This window comes from Mauremys reevesii, linkage group 3 (genome assembly GCF_016161935.1).
Source record: "Mauremys reevesii isolate NIE-2019 linkage group 3, ASM1616193v1, whole genome shotgun sequence".
In the NCBI taxonomy this organism is placed as follows: Eukaryota; Metazoa; Chordata; order Testudines; family Geoemydidae; genus Mauremys; species Mauremys reevesii.
In genome coordinates, this window is record NC_052625.1 from 16919286 (window position 1) to 16940675 (window position 21390).

Genomic DNA, 21390 nt, shown 5'->3' on the forward strand with positions numbered 1-21390 from the left:
TTAAAAAAAATTGAATTGTCATGTGGTACCAAGTCAAATGCCTTACAGACGTCTATTACATCAGCACTATTATCGGTAACATTTAAACTTGTAATCTCATCAAAAAAGATATCAAGAGCTTTGTGTAGTTTGGAAGCTTGTATCTTCCACCAACAGAAGCTGGTCCAGTAAAAGATCTTGCTTACTTTCTTTGTCTATCAAGTTAGTTTGACAGGATCGACTTCCCATAAACCCATGTTGATTTATAATATAATATAATATATATGATAACTATATTACCCTCCTTTAATTCTTTATTAATTGAGTCCCTATCAGCCACTCCATTATCTTTCCTGGGATCAAAGTCAGACTGACAGGCCTGTAATTACCTGGGTCATCCTATTTATCCTTTTTAAATATTATCAAAACATTAGCTTCTTGCAGTTTTCTGGAACTTCACCATTAATGGTCTACTAAGCTCCTCAGCCAGCTCTTTAAAAACTCTTGGATGCAAGAAATCTGGACCTGCTGATTTTAAAATGTATATCTTTAGTAACTGCCGTTTAACATCATGAGATACCAGTAAATAGAAAAAGTGTTATCATTCTCATAAGATGAGAGTACATCATCTTTTTCCCCAAATACAGAACAGAAATATTTATTGAACATAATTTTACCATTTCCATCTAGTGATGGACCAATACCATTGTCAGGATTCTCTTTGTTCCTAATATAAAAACTCATCCTTAAAAATGCCTACAAGAAGGCTCTATTCTTTCATAACTGCAACCATTCATACATGCTTTTCTGCTGTTCGTTGCAAGTGTTTTCCTTTTGGACTTGTATCTATTGAGACCCTAATATAACTTTTTTTCTTGTCTTACCAAAACACCACCAGTATTCTGTCCAGAACTGTTAACTTTTGGGTTCGTTTTGGATCCCCCAAAGCTTGAGATATTTAATAGAGTTCAGATTTGATTCTGACTCAGCTGATCAATGCTATCACCAACATTTCTTTTAAAAGGCAAGGTTTGAATTTATAGCACTCCAGATGTCAGTGAAATGAACATAAAAGTGCAGATGCCTTATAGTCAGGCAAATTGTCCACATGTATGCAAATGGGTGATTCGTTTATGTGAATTGGCTTTTTAAAAAAAGGGAGTGGGAGTGAATATGCTTAAATAATCTTCTTTATTCTTGGAGGATTTGGGTGTTAGAATTGGTGGAAGTTGTAATTGGGATGACCTGGGCAAACAATGCCCCAGGTAAATGTGGTAAATCGTACATAATTAAAGCTATTGCTGTCTTGTTATTTAACTCAGTATTCTCGAGAATATCATCAAAGTGACATAATTCATTCATACCCCCTATGTTATGGACCATGTTGATCAAACTTCTTCTTGCACAGCAGTATTTGGATTATTCTGCAAACCATCTTCATGTCTGACCAGGGGCATCATCTGCAAAGCAGTGTTCTCAGCTAATGATGGAAAGACATGGATATGTGTATATAAATGTACAGGATTTAAGTAAGTACATATGGTACTTGCTTGCACATTTTAAATGTAAGCATAGAGAAACATGATCTTTTGATAATATGCTGTAAAAATATACCAATTCCCCATGTCACACATGCTTACAAACAGAGAATTATTCTATACCTTCCTCTTTGAATACTGTCTAAGAGCAGCTTGTCCTCATGGAACCTTTAACAATATGCTAGAAAGCTTCCCCAAGGCCTGAAGTACCAAGAGGAAGAGGCTCAGTATAAATCCATCATTGGAGGTGCTGACTCACAATCAATCAGTACAAAATTGCACCCAGATAAGGGAGCTGCTTTAATGATATTGCTGGAGTAATACATCTTAATACAATTATTTGCCATCCACTGGTTGCTAATGAAAAGCTTTGATCATTCTAAATTTACATACTGTACATTACTTTGATCTCTTTATATCCCTTTATGCTATTGGAGTACTAGTCCTAGCTTGCCATAAGGTTTAAGAGAACAGGAGTGGCAGGTTTGTGTAATTTTTGGTGGTGCCCAGAACAGGTTCAAGTCCCCTCCCCCACCCACACCTGCCTTGTAAGCTGATATTTAAAAAAAATAATGTAAAAATGGACTGGAAACAGCAAGCATTTTATAGTTTCCCTATATTGCACAATGTGTGTAGGGGAGTGAGGGCTCTGCCTGGGTGTGAGGGCTGTGGGGTGGGGCTGGGGACGAGGGGTTTGTGGAGTGGGAGTGGGCTCAGGGCTAGGGCAGAGGGGTTGGGGTGCGGGGATGAGGGCTGTGGAACGGGGATGAGGGGTTCAGGAGGGGCTCAGGGCTGGGAGAGAGGGTTGGGATGTGGGGTGGGGTGAGGACTCTAGCTGGGGGTGCGGGCTCTGGAGTGGGGCGGGAGCTGAGGAGTTTGGTGCAGGAAGGCTGCTCCGGGGCTGGGGCCAGAGAGAAGAACTCCCCCCAGCCCTCTCCCCCACCCCGGCAGCACACTCACCCCACACCACTGTCACTGCATGTGCTCCTAGGGCCCTTTTCAGGTCCAGGGGGTTACACTTGCCCAGAGCAAGAAATTCTCATTCAAAAACAAGAGTTCAGAGTGAAAACTAACTATCAACAAACTTTTCCCCACCCTCAACTCTGGAGAGAGATTATGGAGGGAATGAGGGGAAGAGACTTCATGCTGCACCCTGGGAGAAGCCCTGAAAGGAGCTGCTCACATGCAGGAGGTGCAGCGAGAAATCCTGCTGACCATGGGGCAGCTGGAGGCTACATTGCACCAACGGAGGTAGGGGGGAAAGACCTGGCTCAGTGGGAGGAGGAGAAGTGGTGAAGTTGTTTGCAGCGAGGAGACAGGAAAACAGCCCGAGTTTCTCCCCCCAAAGTGGAGATGGGGAGGAGGAAGCCTGGAGAGGGGAGTTTGGAGTGCCCTGGCTACAACCACAAAGAAGGGAAACTAGCAAAAGAAAAGTAGAGGAGAGGAAGGGAAAGAAAAAGCCCAAAGGCAGCCTGAGCAGCCACCTGGGGCTCCCTGAGCTGCTGCAGCTGCTCCTCCTCTGAACCTCCACCCAAAAGCCGCAACCGCTCCCTTTTGTAGCCACCAGCAGCCGGCGAGGGAGCGCAGCACAGAACGGCAGGGCAGCCGCCCGCTGCCCAGGATGCAGGCAGGGACACTCCAGGAGAGGTGCGCGAGGGGCAGGCGGAGCTGGGGGAGAGACCTAGCCGCGAACACTGGTGGAGCTGGACCCCCGTTCCCTGAATATTGAGGGAGCATGTGCACCACGGGCCCATATAACTCGCTGCCCCTGTAAGAGAACTGATATGGTCCAAACAATCTCTTACTAAATAGCTTGTTTGGACCTGTGTGCAAGGTCCACATCTCTAAATAACATGAAGGACTTCAGATCACTTTAAATGAACTGGATCCCTGTGGATCCCTTTGATAGTCAATGCACAAGGGATTACCGCACAATGTCATTTACGTTCATGTTAATAAGAATTACTTGGACAAATTCTTTGATTAGCAATGAGATAAGAAACCCTTTCTTTTTATATAAACCTCATAATGTAATACTGTAACATTGTTAACAAGTTATTAAGGAGATAATAAAAATGTTTGACAAATATACTTGTATTTCTACACCTGTTAAATAGGGCTGTAGAAAAACCACATCATAAACCCCATTAAAAACACAGCAGTATATAAACCTAATTTACAAAAGTTAGCTTTTACTAGGATAGGTAAGGCTGTAAGTACAAACTAAGTTATACAACTCACCCCTTAGAAAAAACATCTTACAGGAGTTCACATCTTAGATTGTGTTTAGCGATATTCCACATCTGCAGAAATTATGCATTGGGTTTTATACTTTTCCCAGACAAAATTCACAATTCAAACATGGCTCTGTGCTAAAGGATTTTTGGCTCCCTAGCTAAGGAAAAGTTTTAGACTCTACAGTTTGTAACCATCATTGTTTCTAGAGAAGGTTTATGTGTGGACTATGGATTAAAGCATTTTATTACATGCTGGCTGGGTTTTATTATCTGAATAGATGTTATATCCTAAGCAGGTCAACTACCAAAGATTTAACTGCATGAAGAATGGGAAATAGCATTTATTCATGTGGTAGGTTTGTCATATGATATTGCTGCTACACTTCACTCCCAGCCAAACACTGAATGGAGAGTAGGGTACATGGTATCCAAAGTCAACAGCTAAACTAATCCCACTTGTTACATTCTTTGTTTCAGTAGATGCAAGGGTTGGTTTAAAAGACATAAATCTAGTCAGCAGTTGTGATGATGAGAACTCAGTGCATTCTCAGCTGGTCACAAACCTCTGAGACTCTGAACATGTTACAAATAGAAATGGGCTGAACATGTCTGAAATAGCTGGAATAGTAGTGAACGTTGGGCATTTGCTGGCTTGTAAGTAATCTGGGCATTCATTCTCCTCCATTTATATAAGTTTTCCAGAATGTATTTGAACTGAACTGGTTTGGATTGAATCAATAAATCAGAGGGAAAGCAGAGAATTGACAGATTCAAATTAGCAAGGGCTCAATCTTCCAATGATTGAGGTTTCTTTCTATGTCCTAAGCATTTTAATGTAGCCATAATATAGTGTCTATGTGATGAATATAGCATTTAGACTTATCTTTCCTGGGTTCAGCTGCTTATATGTAGAAAAATCTAAAATATGTAAGCTGCTGAACCCAGGGAAGGTAAGTCTAAATACTGTTTTAATCCCTATACATAAAATATAACATTTTCAATTGTATTTGTTCTGCCTCTTGGCTTGAGCTCATTTTAATACCCTCCATTAGAAATGGGAGTTGACATCTGATTCTCCACTGAGAATATCTTGTGTTTGGGTCCCAAAAGTTTTATCCTGGACATAAATAGCTTCACATCCCTGATTAGCTTAGAAGATACCAAGCCATAGTCCATTGATGGCCTTAAATATTAGGCCTCTGAACTGGAGCTAGTAGCAAATGAGAAGCCAGATGAGGATCCAGACTGCTGGTCAGATATGTTATCAGTGGATTTTTCTCCAACACTCTACAAATCTGAACACTTTGGGCCCAATACTTGGCTGTAATCAACTGACATTGACTTCAATTGAGCTATGATGATTTACACCAGTAGAGAATCTACCCCAATGCATTTTTAACAGAGGAAATCTCAAAAGTGATATAAACTCAGATAAGAAATAATGTTCTGCATTAATACGAGCATTGTAAAAGAGAGGATTTAGCTGCTGGAGCCCACACTTGAGAATAAACTTCTTCATGCAAGACCAAATCTTTGAGGAAGACCCAACTCAGCAATAGTAACTTTGGTAAGAATGAATGTATAATCGCAAACAGAATATACCCAGGATTTTACTAGTGGCTCCAAATTAGAACTTATCCTAAAGACTTGGAGGTTTGTGTATGTGGAAAGAGACAGAATTAAACACTTCCAGATTATTAGAACCATTCTACTCTGAAATAAAATGTCGGAAGCCCTCTGTGTGTCTGAGCTGGTGTCTTTTTTTGGAGAGAAATATGTCAATGGGGCTGCTTGGAACAGTTAAGGGCTAGTATGGGATATTAAGATATATGAAATGTGAGCTGATGAGAGAATGAAGGGCAAAGAGACCAATGAGTGGAACTTGGAAGTGTGCTAGTGGAGTTTGAGTGGGAGAGAAAGAGAAAGTTGGTATAGTATTACTGTATGTTTGTTGACCCAAATAGCCACTAAACCACTTGTTTTACAATAAAATTATTGTTTTCACAGGGACCAAGTTTGTGAGATCTATATGGCTGTAGAACAGTTCTCAAAGGAAGAGAGGGGAAAGCTATTATCTTATTGATTTAAAGTTGGATTGGGCAAAGCAGTAGAAAATACTCCATAGGACATAATCATACATTGGGAGGAGGATGGAATAAGTTACATAACAGCAATCTAATTTCTATGATAGTGAACGATTTTATTTATTTTTTTATTTGTATTACCATAGCACCTATAAACCCTAATTTTATGATTAAGTCCTCTATGATATATTTATTACGTCTAAACCTGGGATGACACCATTGATAAATTCAGTTTGGTACCATTTTTTGCCTAAGTTTTCAGCAAAATAGACATGCATGTTCTTGCCTAATTTGTGCACATAATTACCATGATTGCATACATAAATCAGACACACAACTGCTTACATTTTTCTCAAAATATAAGCCTTTATTTTTAGCATTTAACTTTCTACCAAATATATAATGTTCTGCATCATTATATTATAGTATATTTTAGTGCCCTTTGCAAAAAAGGTACAGAATTGGCATAATCCAGGTATTACTACTTTGTGATGAGACAGGAAAATGTATATATGAATTTATAAGGATGCATGAAACTACCCGTATAAGTTTTAATAAATACAAATGCACATATGAACTATATTTTAAGTAATGATACTGTGAAGCAAAGATAGTTAAATTCTTTAATACTAGTTATCAAAGGACACTGATTAGCTGTCTTGTGTAGTGTGGATGATAAGATAAAAATTTAAATTGCAGCTTTGCACAAAAGCCAATGTAGATGCATTTTCACTAGGTGCTAGCACCCCAAAGGCCTAAATCCTTGTCATACAAACAGACCTCTTAGCTATGCTATGCAATGGCTAGTTCTGTATCAAGTATGCTATATTAGTATCCCGGATCAAAACTCCTTCAGGGAGCGTGAGGGCAACTCTTGTCCAAAGATAAGAGCACAGGGACAGGCCCATCAGGCTGTAATACACTGCAGAGCCACATTGCCCCAGTGTTTAGTACAGTCACACTCAGGGCTGGCCTGCTCTACGAAATCTTACCAACAATTGCGATAGCTTGGCACATTCAGATCTGGTGCAAGAAAATGTTATATGGTGAAATGTAAAGTTGTATCTGCTTCTTGGGAGGTTAAGGAGGTAGATCACTCATTCATGGCATCAGGCATCAAACATGGAAGGGAATGTGGCATGGAATGAGCAGCCACTGCATTGCAACAGATACTTAGTGTTTTTCAAAGACCAGTTGGTAAGTGCTGATGATTTGGTGTAGCAACATAGATTAAAATTTAAAAAATATTGTCTATGCTTGGCTATCAACTTACACAGCTCATATCACTTCAATGTCTTTGGGTATGTTTATGAAGCAGCTGGGAGGGCACTTCTCAGGCCTGGTCTACACTACAAACTTAGGTCAACATAAGCCGCGTTAAGTCTATCTAATAAAAGACGGTTACTCACCGTTGTAACTGTTGTTCTTCGAGATGTGTTGCTCCTATCCATTCCAGTTAGGTGTGCACGCGCCGTGTGCACGGCTCGTCGGAAGATTTTTACCCTAGCAACACTCGGTGGGTTGGCTGGGCGCCCCCTGGAGTGGCACCGCTATAGCGCTGAATATATACCCCAGCCGACCCGTCCGCTCCTCAGTTCCTTCTTGCCGGCTACTCCGACAGTGGGGAAGGAGGGCGGGTCTGGAATGGATAGGAGCAACACATCTCGAAGAACAACAGTTACAACGGTGAGTAACCGTCTTTTCTTCTTCGAGTGATTGCTCCTATGCATTCCAGTTAGGTGATTCCCAAGCCTTACCTAGGCGGTGGGGTCGGAGTGAGACGTGGCAGAGTGTAAGACTGCTGAGCCGAAGGCTGCATCGTCTCTAGATTGTTGCACCAACACGTAGTGGGCAGCAAAAGTGTGGACCGAAGACCAGGTAGCCGCCCAACAGATGTCCTGGATGGGGACATGGGCCAGGAAGGCGGCAGAAGAAGCTTGCGCTCTCGTAGAGTGAGCGGTGAGATGGCCAGCTGGCACGTGAGCAAGCTCGTAGCGTGTCCGGATACATGCTGTCACCCAGGAGGAGATCCTCTGAGAGGAGACCGGCTTGCCCTCCATGTGATCGGCAACCGCTACGAATAGCTGGGGCGAACGCCGGAAGGGTTTCGTTCGCTCTATGTAAAACGCGAGGGCCCTGCGGACGTCGAGGCTGTGAAGCTGTTGTTCACGACATGAGGCGTGCGGCTTCGGGAAAAAAACCGGGAGGAAAATGTCCTGGTTCACATGGAAGGCGGACACCACCTTAGGGAGGAAGGCCGGGTGTGGCTGAAGCTGTACCTTGTCTCCATGGAAGATGGTATACGGTGGACCAGCCGTTAGGGCGTGAAGCTCGGACACTCGTCTTGCTGATGTTATAGCGATGAGAAAGGCCGTTTTCCATGACAAATAGAGAAGGGAACACGTGGCCAAGGGCTCAAAGGGGGCTCCCATAAGCTTGGCTAGAACTAAGTTCAAATCCCAGGAAGGTGTAGGACGCCGTATCGGCGGGTACAAGTGGTCTAGTCCCTTAAGGAAGCGGGAAACCATCTGATTGGAAAAGATGGACCGTTCTCCTACGCCAGGTCGAAAGGCGGAAATGGCCGCCAGGTGCACCTTCAAGGAGGAGACCGCGAGACCTTGCTCCTTGAGAGACCAGAGGTAGTCCAGGATCATAGGAATAGGGACCGCGAAAGGATTGAGACCCTTCTGATCGCACCAGAGTGCGAAACGCTTCCATTTCGCGAGGTAGGTCGATCGAGTGGAAGGCTTCCTGCTTTCCATCAGGACTTGCTGCACTGCCGCAGAGCAGTCACGCTCCGCTTGTGTCAGCCACGTAGGAACCAAGCTGTAAGATGGAGGGACTGCAGGTCCGGGTGGCGAAGCCTGCCGAAGTCCTGTGTTATCAGGTCCAGCCATAAGGGGAGAGGAATGGGATCCCATACTGAGAGCTTGAGCAGCAGGGTGTACCAGTGCTGTCTCGGCCAGGCCGGAGCGACGAGTATGAGGCGGGCCCTGTCCCTCCGGAGCTTGAGTAGCACCCGGTGTACGAGGGGGAATGGAGGGAAGGCATACAGCAGGTGACCGATCCAGGGGCGGAGGAATGCGTCCGATAGGGAGCCCTGGGAGCGACCCTGGTAAGAGCAGAACTGGTGACATTTCCTGTTCTCTTTGGAGGCAAACAGGTCTATTTGGGGAACACCCCACCTCTGGAAAACTGTGTGGATAACATCTGGGTGAATCGACCACTCGTGGGAGAGGAATGACCTGCTGAGATGGTCGGCCAACGTGTTCTGCACTCCTGGAAGAAACGATGCTACCAGGTGAATAGAGTGGGTTATACAGAAGTCCCAAAGGTGCATCGCTTCCGTGCAAAGCAGGGAGGAACGAGCCCCCCCCCCGTCTGTTGACGTAAAACATCGCCGTCGTGTTGTCCGTGAAAACGCCCACGCAGCGTCCTTGGAGATGGGCGTGGAAGGTTTGACACGCCAAGTGAATCGCCCGCAGCTCCCTGACATTGATATGAAGGGAGAGCTCTTGGGGCGACCAGAGACCCTGGGTGTGCAGGTTGTCGAGGTGTGCACCCCATCCCAATGCCGAAGCATCCGTGGTCAGTGTAACAGATGGGTGGGGTAGGCGGAATGGAACTCCGGCACACACTACCTCCGGGTTCAGCCACCAGTTGAGCGGTTTGAAGGTTGATCTCGGGACTGTGACTACCATATCTATGGAGTCGCGGTGCGGGCGGTACACCAACACCAGCCAAGTTTGAAAGGAGCGAAGACGCAGCCTCGTGTACATGGTCACGAATGTGCATGCCGCCATGTGGCCGAGGAGGCGGAGGCAGGACTGCACCGTCGTTGTCGGAAAGGACTGTAGGTCTCGGACAAGGGAAGCCAAAGTCTGGTGCCGAGATAGAGGGAGGCAGGCCCTGGCTAAATTGGAATCCAGGACCGCACCTATGAACTCCACTCGTTGTGTTGGAGCTAAGGTGGACTTTTCGGCGTTGATCATAAGGCCTAGCCGTTGGAACAGGCCTAGGATCTCGGCCATTTGACGTGTTACAAGTTGGCGGGAAGATCCGCGGATCAGCCAGTCGTCGAGATACGGGTAAACATGTATGCGACGACGGCGAAGGGCCGCAGCCACCACTGCCATGCACTTGGTGAAGACCCTCAGTGCCGTGGAGAGGCCGAAGGGGAGCACCGTAAACTGGTAGTGCAGTTGATGACGAAGCGCAGATAGCGTCGATGAGGGGGGTAAATTGCGATATGGAAGTATGCGTCCCTCATGTCGAGGGCAGCAAACCAGTCTCCCAGATCCAGGAAGGGGATAATGGTCCCCAGGGTTACCATGCGGAACTTGAGCTTGACCAGATATCTGTTGAGCTCTCGGAGGTCGAGGATTGGTCGCAGACCTCCCTTCGCCTTGGGGATCAGGAAATAACGGGAGTAAAATCCCCTGCCTCGCATGCCTTCCGGCACCTCCTCTATGGCACCCAAACTCAACAGAGTCTCGACCTCTTGTAAGAGGAACTGCTCGTGAGAGGGGTCCCTGAAGAGGGACAGGGAGGGTGCGAAACAAATTGGAGTCGGTAACCAAACTGCACCGTGCGGAGCACCCAGCTGTCTGCTGTTATGTGGGACCACGTCGGCAGGAAGTGGGAAAGACGGTTGGAAAATAACGGGGAAGGATCCGGTAAATAGACTGGTGGGCCGCCCTCGGGCGTCCCCTCAAAAGTTTTGTTTAGGTCCCGGGGGGGGGGACTTGGAGGGCGCTTGGGGCTGATTCCCCCGGTTGCCCGACAGTCTATGCCGATTCACCCTGCCTCTGTGCCTGTTATCGGGTCGCGGCCTGGTCTGGTTGAACGGGCGGTATGGTTGTGCCCTGAAGGATCTCCGCTGGGTAACCGGCGTGTGCATGCCCAGGGAGCGGATAGTGACTCGACCATCTTTGAGGGTCTGCAGCCTTGAGTCCGTTTTCTCGGAAAACAGGCCCTTGGTGTCAAACGGTAAGTCCTGTATAGTATGTTGGACTTCCGGTGGTAACGTGGAGGCCTGCAGCCATGAAATCCTCCTCATGGTCACCCCAGAGGTCAAGGTCCTGGCTCCTGAATCCGCGGAGTCCAGAGAGGCTTGGAGTGCCGATTGGGAGGCTTTCTTACCCTCCTCAATAAGGGCCTTGAATTCAGGGCGGGAGTCTGACGGCACCAGCTCAGTGAACTTTGAGAGAGACAGCAAGGTGTCATGGGTGTATCTACTGAGGAGAGCCTGCTGATTGGCAATCCTCAGTTGGAGACCACCGGCTGAATAGACCTTCCGTCCCAAAAGATCCATGCGCCGTGCCTCTTTAGATTTTGGCGCTGGAGCTGGTTGTCCATGGCGCTCACGGTCATTAACGGACTGCACGACCAGCGAGTCTGGAGCTGGGTGCGTATACAGATACTCATAGCCTCTGGAGGGGACCGAGTACTTCCTTTCCACCCCCCGAGCAGTGGGAGGGGTGGAAGCCGGCGACTGCCAAATAGTATCTGCATTCCTCTGGATGGTGCGTATAAAGGGCAAAGTCACCCGAAGAGGCGCCTCAGCCCCGATTATGCTGACCACAGGGTCATCATCCTCTGCCACCTCCTCAACGGGCAGGTTAATGTTTTGTGCCACGCGTCGAAGCAGGTCCTGGTGGGCGCGGAGGTCAATCGGGGGAGGGCCCGATGACGACGCGCCCGCCACCACCTCATCTGGAGAGGAAGACGATGACAGGCCCGGGACTAGGGTGTCCAGTGGTGGCTCGTCAATGTGCTGCGCAGCCTCCGCGATCAGGGGATGCTCGGCAACAACAGGTGGCTGAGGTTCCTCTACCAATGACTAGGGAGGAGGTCTGCTGACCGTAGCCTCAGGCGCCCTATGGACGGAAGTACTGGGGCCCTGAGAGGGGGGTACCCCTTGCGCCTCATGATAGGCCCATGGGGTCCAGAAGCCCCATTGGGGGGGACCCTGGTCCTGGCCTTGAGGATCAGTGCGTGGATCGGCTACACTGTCCGCTTGCGAGGAGACAGACGGCTGACGCGAAGGCCACGGCGGGGTGGAGACACTGTGGGATTGCGCCATCGACGTCGCCGGTCTGTCCCTGGACGGTACTGGGGAACGGTACCGGTCGTCATGGTGCCGGGAGCGAGATCGGGACCATCGATCGTGCCAGTGCCGGGAGGTCGACCTGGATCTCGATTCACGGCGGTGGGAGTGGCTGCAGGATGAACGGTACCGGGAGCGGTACCGAGATCCGGATCTGTGTCAATACCGCCGGTCAGGAGAGCGGGACCGGGATCGTCTCCGGGAGTGCGACCGGTACTGCGATGGCGAGCGGTACCGGGACTGCGACCGGCGCCGAGAGCTGGATCGGTGTGGAGGAGAGCGTCTCCGGGACCGGGACCGGGACCTGGAGTACGTCTCTCTCGTTCGTCAGGGGAAGGAGGCCACATGATAGCCGGCTTACCCACTGACTTCACAGCCCGCACCGGCGGTGCCGGGGGCTGGATACGCTGTGGCTCGGTGAGCGCTATCAGCTCTCTCGCCGTCGAAAAAGTTTCGGGCGTCGACAGGAGAGGCAGCTCGACCACGGTTTGCACCGGGGAGCAAGGCGGTACCGGACTCAACGGCTCTTGCGGTGCCGGAGTCGACGGTACAGCGCCCGTCTTGGGCGCCAGCGGAGTCGGTGCCGGAGGTGTCAGTGCCGGTGGTTGGGCCCGCGGACCTGGTGCAGATGCCTTGGCAGCCGTCTGCGCCGGCTTACGCTTCCTCGCAGGAGAGAGGGAACGGTGCCGGGACGCCGGTGCCAGTTGCTGGTTTTTCACAGTCTTGGTACTGGACCGGCCAGGAACCGCTGGGGCGCTCCGTACTGAAGAGGACTGTGGAGCGGCTGAGGTCGGCACCGCAGGGCTAAGTGCCGACTCCATCAAGAGCTGCTTTAATCGAAAGTCTCGCTCTTTCTTTGTCCGCGGCTTAAAAGACTTGCAAATAGGGCACTTATCTGCACGATGAAACTCTCCTAAGCACTGCAGGCAGGAGGTGTGAGGGTCTCCTATCGGCATGGGCCGCTGACAGGCTGAGCAGGGCTTGAATCCCGGTGCCTTGAGCATGAGCCCGCACCGGATCGGGAAAAGAAGGGCTAGGCCCCCCAATTTCCCCTAACTAACTAACTAGTGAACTAATCTAACTATTTTAAGAACTATATACAATAATTACAACGAAGAAATCAGAGAGAAGCTAGGGCTGTGGAGGTCAAAGGAGCACTCCACCGTTCCAACGACTGTCACGGGCGGTAAGAAGGAACTGAGGAGCGGACGGGTCGGCTGGGGTATATATTCGGCGCTATAGCGGCGCCACTCCAGGGGGCGCCCAGCCGACCCACCGAGTGTTGCTAGGGTAAAAATCTTCCGACGAGCCGTGCACGCAGCGCGCGCACACCTAACTGGAATGCATAGGAGCAATCACTCGAAGAAGAATATATGTGTCTACACTACCAAGTCCCTTCTGCTGACCTAAGTGGCCTGTAAAGTCGACTTCTGTACTCCACCTCCGCGAGAGGCGTAGCGCTTGATTTGACATCCATGGGTCGACAAGGGGATAGTGTAGACACTGCACTGTGTAATTGGAATGAATTGGCCTCCAGGAGGTGTCCCACAGTGCTTTGCTCTGACCGCTCTGGAAAGCACTTTCAACTCCACTGCATGTCAGCCAGGTACACAGGAAAAAGCTGCTCCCCTGTTAAAGCCCCAGGAACTTTTGAATGTTCATTTCCTGTATGATCAGCATAGAGAACTTGCCAGCCCAGCTGATTATGAAAACTCAAGGCTGCAAACGTGCTCCAGCATGGAGTACACAGGAAGTGGAGGATCTTATTGCTGTGTGGGGAGAAGAGTCTGTGCAGGCAGAGCTCTGATCCAGCAGAAGAAATGCTGACATCTATGCCAAGATTGCATGGGGCGTGGGGGACAAGGGCTACACCAGGGACGTGCAGCAGTGCCGTGTGAAAATAAAGGCGCTTCGGCAAATGTACCAGAAGACAAGGGAGGCGAATGGTCGTTCTGGTTCTGCCCCACAGACATGCATCTTTTATGAGGAGCTGCATGCAATTCTCGGCGGCGACCCCACCACTTCCCCAAAATGCTCTGTGGATACCTCCCAGGAGCCCTGGGCAACTTCAAGCAACAACGAGGAGGACTTTGTTGATGAGGAAGAGGAGGAGGAGGAGAATGTGAGGCAGGCATGCAGAGCATCCATTCTCCTTGACAGCCAAGAACTGTTTTTAACCCTGGAGCCTATCCCTTCACAGGACCAGTTGGTGGCGGAGCGTGATGCCGGGAAAAGCACTTTTGGTAAGTACACATTGCCAATCAAACTGTAGGGGTTACATGCTATTATTTTTTATGTGTAATCTGAACAAAAAAGTAGGTGTAGTGGGTGTCGGTGGCCACTCTAGCTACACAGAGGGTGCTTTCAGAAAAAGACTGTTTATGTGCATGGGGATGGCCTGGGAATCCTCCATGGAGATCTCTAGGAAGCTTTCATGGCAGTACCCTGCAATCCTTTGCAAAAGGTTTCTGGGAAGGGCTGCCTTATTTCGTCCACCATGGTAGGATATTTTCCTGTGCCATTTGAGTATTAACTCTGCTGGCATCATTGCAGCACATAGTATTGCATCATAAGGACCAGGTCTCTACCCAGACACTTGCAACATCTGCTCCCTTGCTGCCTCTGTTACTCTCAGGAGAGTGATATCGCATAGGGTCATCTAGGGGAAACAAGGGAAGTTTTCAATGTTAGCCCTTAAACCACAAACAATTCAACAAGTAATCTGCCCCGTTTGGTGAAATCTGGGTCACACAACCACACTTTCTCAAATGTGCCATGGTTATGGTTAGAAGGGATCACTGTGGATTGCAAGCAGCATTAAAAAGGAGGGGAGGGGTCACGTCTTCCTGTTTGTCTCCCTTTCCCCCAACCCAGTGCCGCTTTTGTAAAAAAACAAACTATTTGGGGGGCTTTACACTGGTGCCTTTCCTCAAGCTCCATCCAAGGTGCTAGGGAAAGAGAGGCTTTTCTCAAGTTCCAACCTGTGATCCCAAGGATGTCTTCAAATAAGGAGCAGCACAAGACATCTCGCCCATGCCTCGCGGCCTTACTCACCATGGCTGGAGAAGCAAACCGACTCTTGCAATAGCCTGCAGTTGTGATTACATTGTGGCTTGCAGTGAAGTGTATTGAGGGATTTTTTTAAATTAAAAAATGTAACCTTGTACCAGAAACAAATGTATGCACTGTCAATGCTACCCTTGTGCTTTGCATTCCTTGCGGTTGAAACCTTGTCCATCAGTGCATCCTCCACACTGGGACAGAGACTTTACCATATTAGAACACGGAAAAAGAAGTCTCTGGAGAACGTTTAATGAGTTAATGCATGCCTCCGAGAGTGATAAGACGGTGCTCAGAGCAAGGAGTACACTCTCCGAGAACCTGGACATGGACAGGGAGGACAGGAGAACATGCAGGGAACAAGAGCATGCCACACAGGAAGAGATGCTACGGATTATGAAGGAGCAGTCAGACATGTTGAGGCCCCTGGTTCAAGTTCAAGAAAGGCAGCTGCATACTAGAATCCCTCTGCAGCCTATGCTTAACCTGCTGCCATCATCGCCCAGTTCTACATCCTCCTCCCCCAAATGTCCTATGAGGCACGGGGGAGGCAGAGTGGAGTTTGGTATTCCTTGCACTCAACACCAGGGAAGGGTACAAGGACCAGAAGGCACCCATTCCCACACCTTTGATTGTTATTGCAGTGCATCTGTAAGTAAGCTTTCCTTGTTTCTCCCTCCACACTGTTATCAGCCCTTTTGCCCCAGGTTATCTTACTTTTCTTTGCTGTCTCTGTGTGTCTGCATGCATAATAAAACTTAACAGACTGAGTAGAAAAGGCTCTTTATTCATTCAACACATGGTGGCTGGTTGGGGTGGAGTTTACAGGGGTGAAAATGCAATGCAGGGGACAGTATGGTAAGGAACAACACAGATAAGTGTTACATTACTCTGGCTCATTGCTGAAACTGGTTTTCAAAGCCTCATGGAGATGCAGAGCTCCTTGATGTGCTCTTCTTATTGCCCTGATGTCTGGCTGCTCAAAATAGGCTGTGAGGTGATCTGCCTCAACCCCCCACCTCGGAGGAAACTTTTTCCCTTTGTTTCACAGATATTACGACGCACACAGCAGGCAGCAATAACAATGGGGATATTCTTTTCGCTGAGATCTAACCTAGTAAGCAAACAACACCAGCAACCTTTTAAACATCCAAAGGCACATTCTACCACCATTCTGCATTTGCTGAGCCTATGGTTGAACCGGTCCTTCTTGCTGTCCAGGCTGCCTGTGTATGGCTTCATGAGCCATGGGAACAAAGGGTAGGCTGGGTCTTGCAGGATCACGATTGGCATTTCAACATCACCAATGGTTATTTTACAGTAGGAAAAGAAAGTCCCTGCCTGCAGATTTCTGAACAGACCTGTGTTGCTAAAGATGCGGGCATTATGTACCTTTCCTGACCATCCCACATTGATGTTGGTGAAATGGCCCCTGTCATCCACCAGCGCTTGCAACACTCTTTGGCAAGGTGGTCTGGTGCCAAGATAGGGATATGTGTTCTGTCTATCGCCCCACCACAGTTAGGGAACTCCATCGCAGCAAAACCATCCACTGTGTCCTGAACATTTCCCAGAGTCACTACCCTTCCTAGGAGAAGTCTGTTGATGGCCCTGCAAACTTGGATCAAAGCAAATCCCACTGTAGATTTACCCACTCCAAATTGACACCCCACTGACCGGCAGCAGTCTGGTGCCGCAAGCTTCCACAGAGCTATTGCCACTCACTTATCCACTGTCAGAGCAGCTCTCATTTTAGTATTGCTGTGCTTCAGGGCTGGGGAAAGCTCTTCACACAGTTCCTGGAAAGTGGCCTTACTCATTCAAAAGTTCTGCAGCCACTGCTTGTCATCCCATAGCCACATAATGATGCAGTCCCACCAGTCAGTGCTTGTTTCCTGGGCCCAGAAAAGGGGCTCAACCATGTCAAAGTGATACATGATGGTTGCCAGCAACTGCGAATTGCTCTGCTCTGTGTCTTCCAGCAGGGCTGCTTGTGTGGTATTACATTGTTCCATGCAGTGGCTCCTGTATCGGCTGTGTAAATACTGCAGGATAAGGCATGAGGTGTTTGTAATGCTCACAACAACGGTGTATAGCTGAGTGGGGTCCATATTTATCGTGCTATGGTGTCCACATGGGTAACCCAGGCTTATGAAAAAAGGCTCAAAAAAGGCTTGTTTTTTTTGCCGTTGATTTCAGGGAGGGACGGAGGGAGGGAGGAGGAAGGTAAGTGCATCATAGGAGACTAACGCCATGTTCCCATACTCACCCGTGCCAATGTTTTGGTCCCATAAGGCATTGGAAGCCCAATCCAAAATTCCACTTGGCTACATGCGCTGTGGGATAGCTACCCACAGTGCATGTGCACTCTGCCGACACAATGAGTGTAGTGTGGACACACAAGATTGACTTGCTTAAAACAGAGGCTCGATGTTGACTTACATGAAGTCGACTTAACTTTGCACTGTAGACATGGCCTCAGTGTGGGAAGGCAGATGTGCTAGCTCTGTTTGAGCTAGCATGCTAAAAATAGCAGTGTGGAGAGGTGGCATGGGCTAGCCATCTGAATATAATCCCACCTGACACCCCAGCCCCCAGAGTGTGTACCCAGGTGGATGGCTCGAGATGCTGCCTGTGCTGCCATGGCCACGCTGTTATTTTTAGCATGCCAGGTCAAGCAGACGTAATGCTTGTCAGTCTGTCTATGCCCTTCGAACTGCATAATAACAAATAGATTCACCTTCACAACACCACTGTAAGGCTGGGAAGTAGAGCTGGTAGTGAAAATAGTTGAAAAATTTCACTGGAATTTTAAAATAAACGATACACTCTTAAATTGTTTTTCAGAAAATGTCAAAATTTCAACCTTTTGACCTTTTTTGATCATCAGAAGATTTCAACCCCTTTAATAGTCAGTCAAAAAAGCTGAAGGGAAAAAATGACATTTTTAGGGGGCTGAGCAGTATGTATGAAGGTTCTATTTAAAATCAATTTTTCAATGAAAAACTTCATCAAAAACGCAATCTGGAAAAATTCAACCAGCTCTGTGGACCTGTGTAGGAGAAAGACTTTTCAGCTGAATTAGATTGTCTGTTCTGCTGCACTATCAAGTTGGGGCAATGTTCTGTGGATGAGAGAGAGAGAGACTCTGGATCCCTAGACCCTCATCTAGGGGAAAGTCCACTCAGCTGTGAGCCAGGAGTTTTGGTCTCACCTTTGCTGCCAGCTGCTTTCATTTCTGGGTATTTCAGAGTCCTAATTAATGAGCAAGGCCTTCTCTCAAGTATCACTTCACAAATAAGAGAACAAAAAAGCTGTGCAAGGTCACCCCAAGAAAAGCTGTGAATAGAACCCAAGTCTCTTATATGCTGTACCCAGTTCCTATCCGCTCAGTATGAATGTGTCGAATATGTGCGTCTGAATCAGTCTGAATAAGACAACACCGACCCCCATGCAACTCTATTGATTTCAGTGGAGTTACACCAGATATTATTTTTGGCCCAATGCTTTTGATACTAACATTGACTATTCCACATCCAGAACTGGGTGAGGTTGGGGCAGACTCTGACTTACTACACCATGAATGTGTAGGGGGGAAGGATAGCTCAGTGGTTTGAGCATTGGCTTGCTAAAGATGGGGTTGTGAGCTCAATCCTTGAGGCAGGCCACTTAGGGATCTGGGGCAAAAATTGGTCCTGCTAGTGAAGGCAAGGGGCTGGTCTCAATGACCTTTCAAGGTCAGTTCTAGGAGATTGGTATATCTCCAATTAATTTATTATTATTATAATGTATGTGCCATTACAAAGTTTAGCATGAATTGTATTTTCATCAGCCTAATGCTTAGCCTCCTTTGTGGCACATGTAATATTCCTTGTATGGGCAGACAAAGAAATATCACAGTGGAAGAGTAGTATTTTCAAGATCTTGCTAGGTATTAACAACTGTGCTTCAGACTATTTTAAAAATAAAAAATATTACTTTTTTAAATCTTTCAAAAAAACTATTAGTAAAACCCAGTTTCTGAAAGAGTTAAACATGTTGAGCAAAATTCTGATCTGAAATAACTTACACTGGAGTGAATGAGAATTTGGCCCCTAGAACCTCTATTTCCTGAGCGGCTGCACTGAGAGAAGGGGGAAAAAAGTAACCTATCCCATTTCTGTTTGAAAATATTTAGCTTGAGTGATGTGAAGATTTCAGTAGATCTGTGACAAGATCAAAGACTATAAATTATTTAACAGTGGTTCTACTTTTGTGGAATTATTTAAAGTATCATAATTGCAGCTCAGCTTCCCAGCCTTCATTTTCAAGTCTGGAATTCTGTTGGGAGCTATCATAATCACTGAAGAGTATAATATTACAGGCTGGGTATAAAAATATCTTTTTAATGACTAGCAAATTAGTGAAATGTCTTGACCTGAATCTAGACCAAACAGAAGACAGTGTTTTTATGAAGAAAAAAAACCTCCTAAATTGTCACCACATTGTTATTCTTGTTGAATTCTCCACTACTTAAAACGTCAGTTGATTAGATAAAATTTGTAACACTGTGCATCAATGCAAGTGATGAAGGGCTGTGTGTTATATAGCATCTTGCTATTTCTGCACTTTTGTTTTCCTTTTAATCTTAGCATGCACATTCTACATCTGAAACTCAAAAAAATAAAAGGCTATTTATTACTTTTAATACCATGTGAACAAAGGAGATCATGAAAGATGTTGCGGGGACCTCTTCAACATGTTGGCTCTTAAAGAACAAAAGATTAACCTTTTGCATGGTTTCCACTTGGGCATCAAATAATTTGTTATACATATTTCCCTGCCTGTTAAAACTTATTTAACATCTGACCTAAATAAAATGGAATGGCAGACCAAATTTTCCCAGGCTATATAACTATAAAATGTAATTCAAAATACTGCTGAGTTTCTGGTATAAAATAAGAGTCAAGATTTATTTTCCAGATTGTGAGCTGGGATTTTCAAAGGAGCCTAAGGGGCTTGGTCACCAGATCCTTACTGATTTGAGTGCTTAGGCCGTAGTCACAAAATTCCCAGTGTAAGGGAAGATGGTTTTATAGTTAAAATACGGGATTGGGTCTCTGCAGATGATGGTTTAGTTTCTGGCTCTTGGTCCCTGAGTTCCCCAATAGTGAAACAAAGATGATAATTTTTAGCTATTTAGATTGTAAGCATTTTGGGACTGGGACTATTTTTGTACAATGTCTATCACAGTGGAGTTCTGACCATGAAAGGAAACACAATATGCTAAAGGAATACAGTTAATCATAACAATAATAACAGCAGTGTAGGTAAATTTACTCCACCTAGTCTGCATATATTGGCAGAACAGCCCATAACGGAGATTGTAACCATTTGGGTGCAGAGTCCATCTTTTTTGTTCTGTGGTTGTACAGCACTTAGCACAGTGAGGTCCTGATGTGTGACAGGGGCTCAAATGTGCTGCTGCAATATAAATAATAATAGCCCAAAGAGAAACATGTGAGGAGCCAGAGCAATTCCCTGTTGTTGTTATCATTTTCCTCATTTTCAAACAGAATAGTTGGAATTGATGGAGAAGTATATTGATGTCCTCTTTTGTTTTTAAGGGGCCAGTGAGGCTTTGCATTGCAATGCATCAGAAATCAGAATTGATTGGGGCTTTGATACTCTGTGTTGTGTGACCCAACTTATTAATTTAAAAATCCCTCCACTGTGGTCTAGGTGGTGGTGCAATTGGTTAGAGGACTCATCTTTCAGCTCTGGACGTGTAGGTCACAAGTGAAAACTGCCTTGATTTCTCATTCTTAACACTTTTGCAAATTAAAAAAAAATGACCACACAGTAGGGCTTGGTTTGGCAATCGCTGCTCAAGAGTCCCATGACAGGAAGAGCAGGGATTTTGTGAGCCAGGACACAATCACAAATAGGTAAGAAATTTGTTCATCACCTGGCTCAAATGAAATACTGTTAGTCCCTAATTTACATGAGCACTAAATGGACTCATATATTAAGATGAAAAAACTATTGTGCTGGGACCTTGTACCCTGTCAAAACCTTGTCTAGTAGATTTCAGGCAACTTGTAGTATTTTTTTCTCTTCGGGCAAATAATTCTGAATATATCTGGCATTAATGTGCAATATTGATAATGCTGACATGGGATAATGTGGATAACGTGCATGCAAATTTACCAATGCATGTCAGGTTTGAGGTGCTCAGATATTATGATGATGGGTGTGATTTAAGAATCTAGACGGATAGATCTGAACTCCATACCTATGTGCATTGTGAGCTATAGACTGTATGTGCTATTCTGTGTGGTAGTTTTCTATTGGTAAAAAAAAATCCACTAGACAATTGAGGCTAGTTTTTGCATGTAACATAA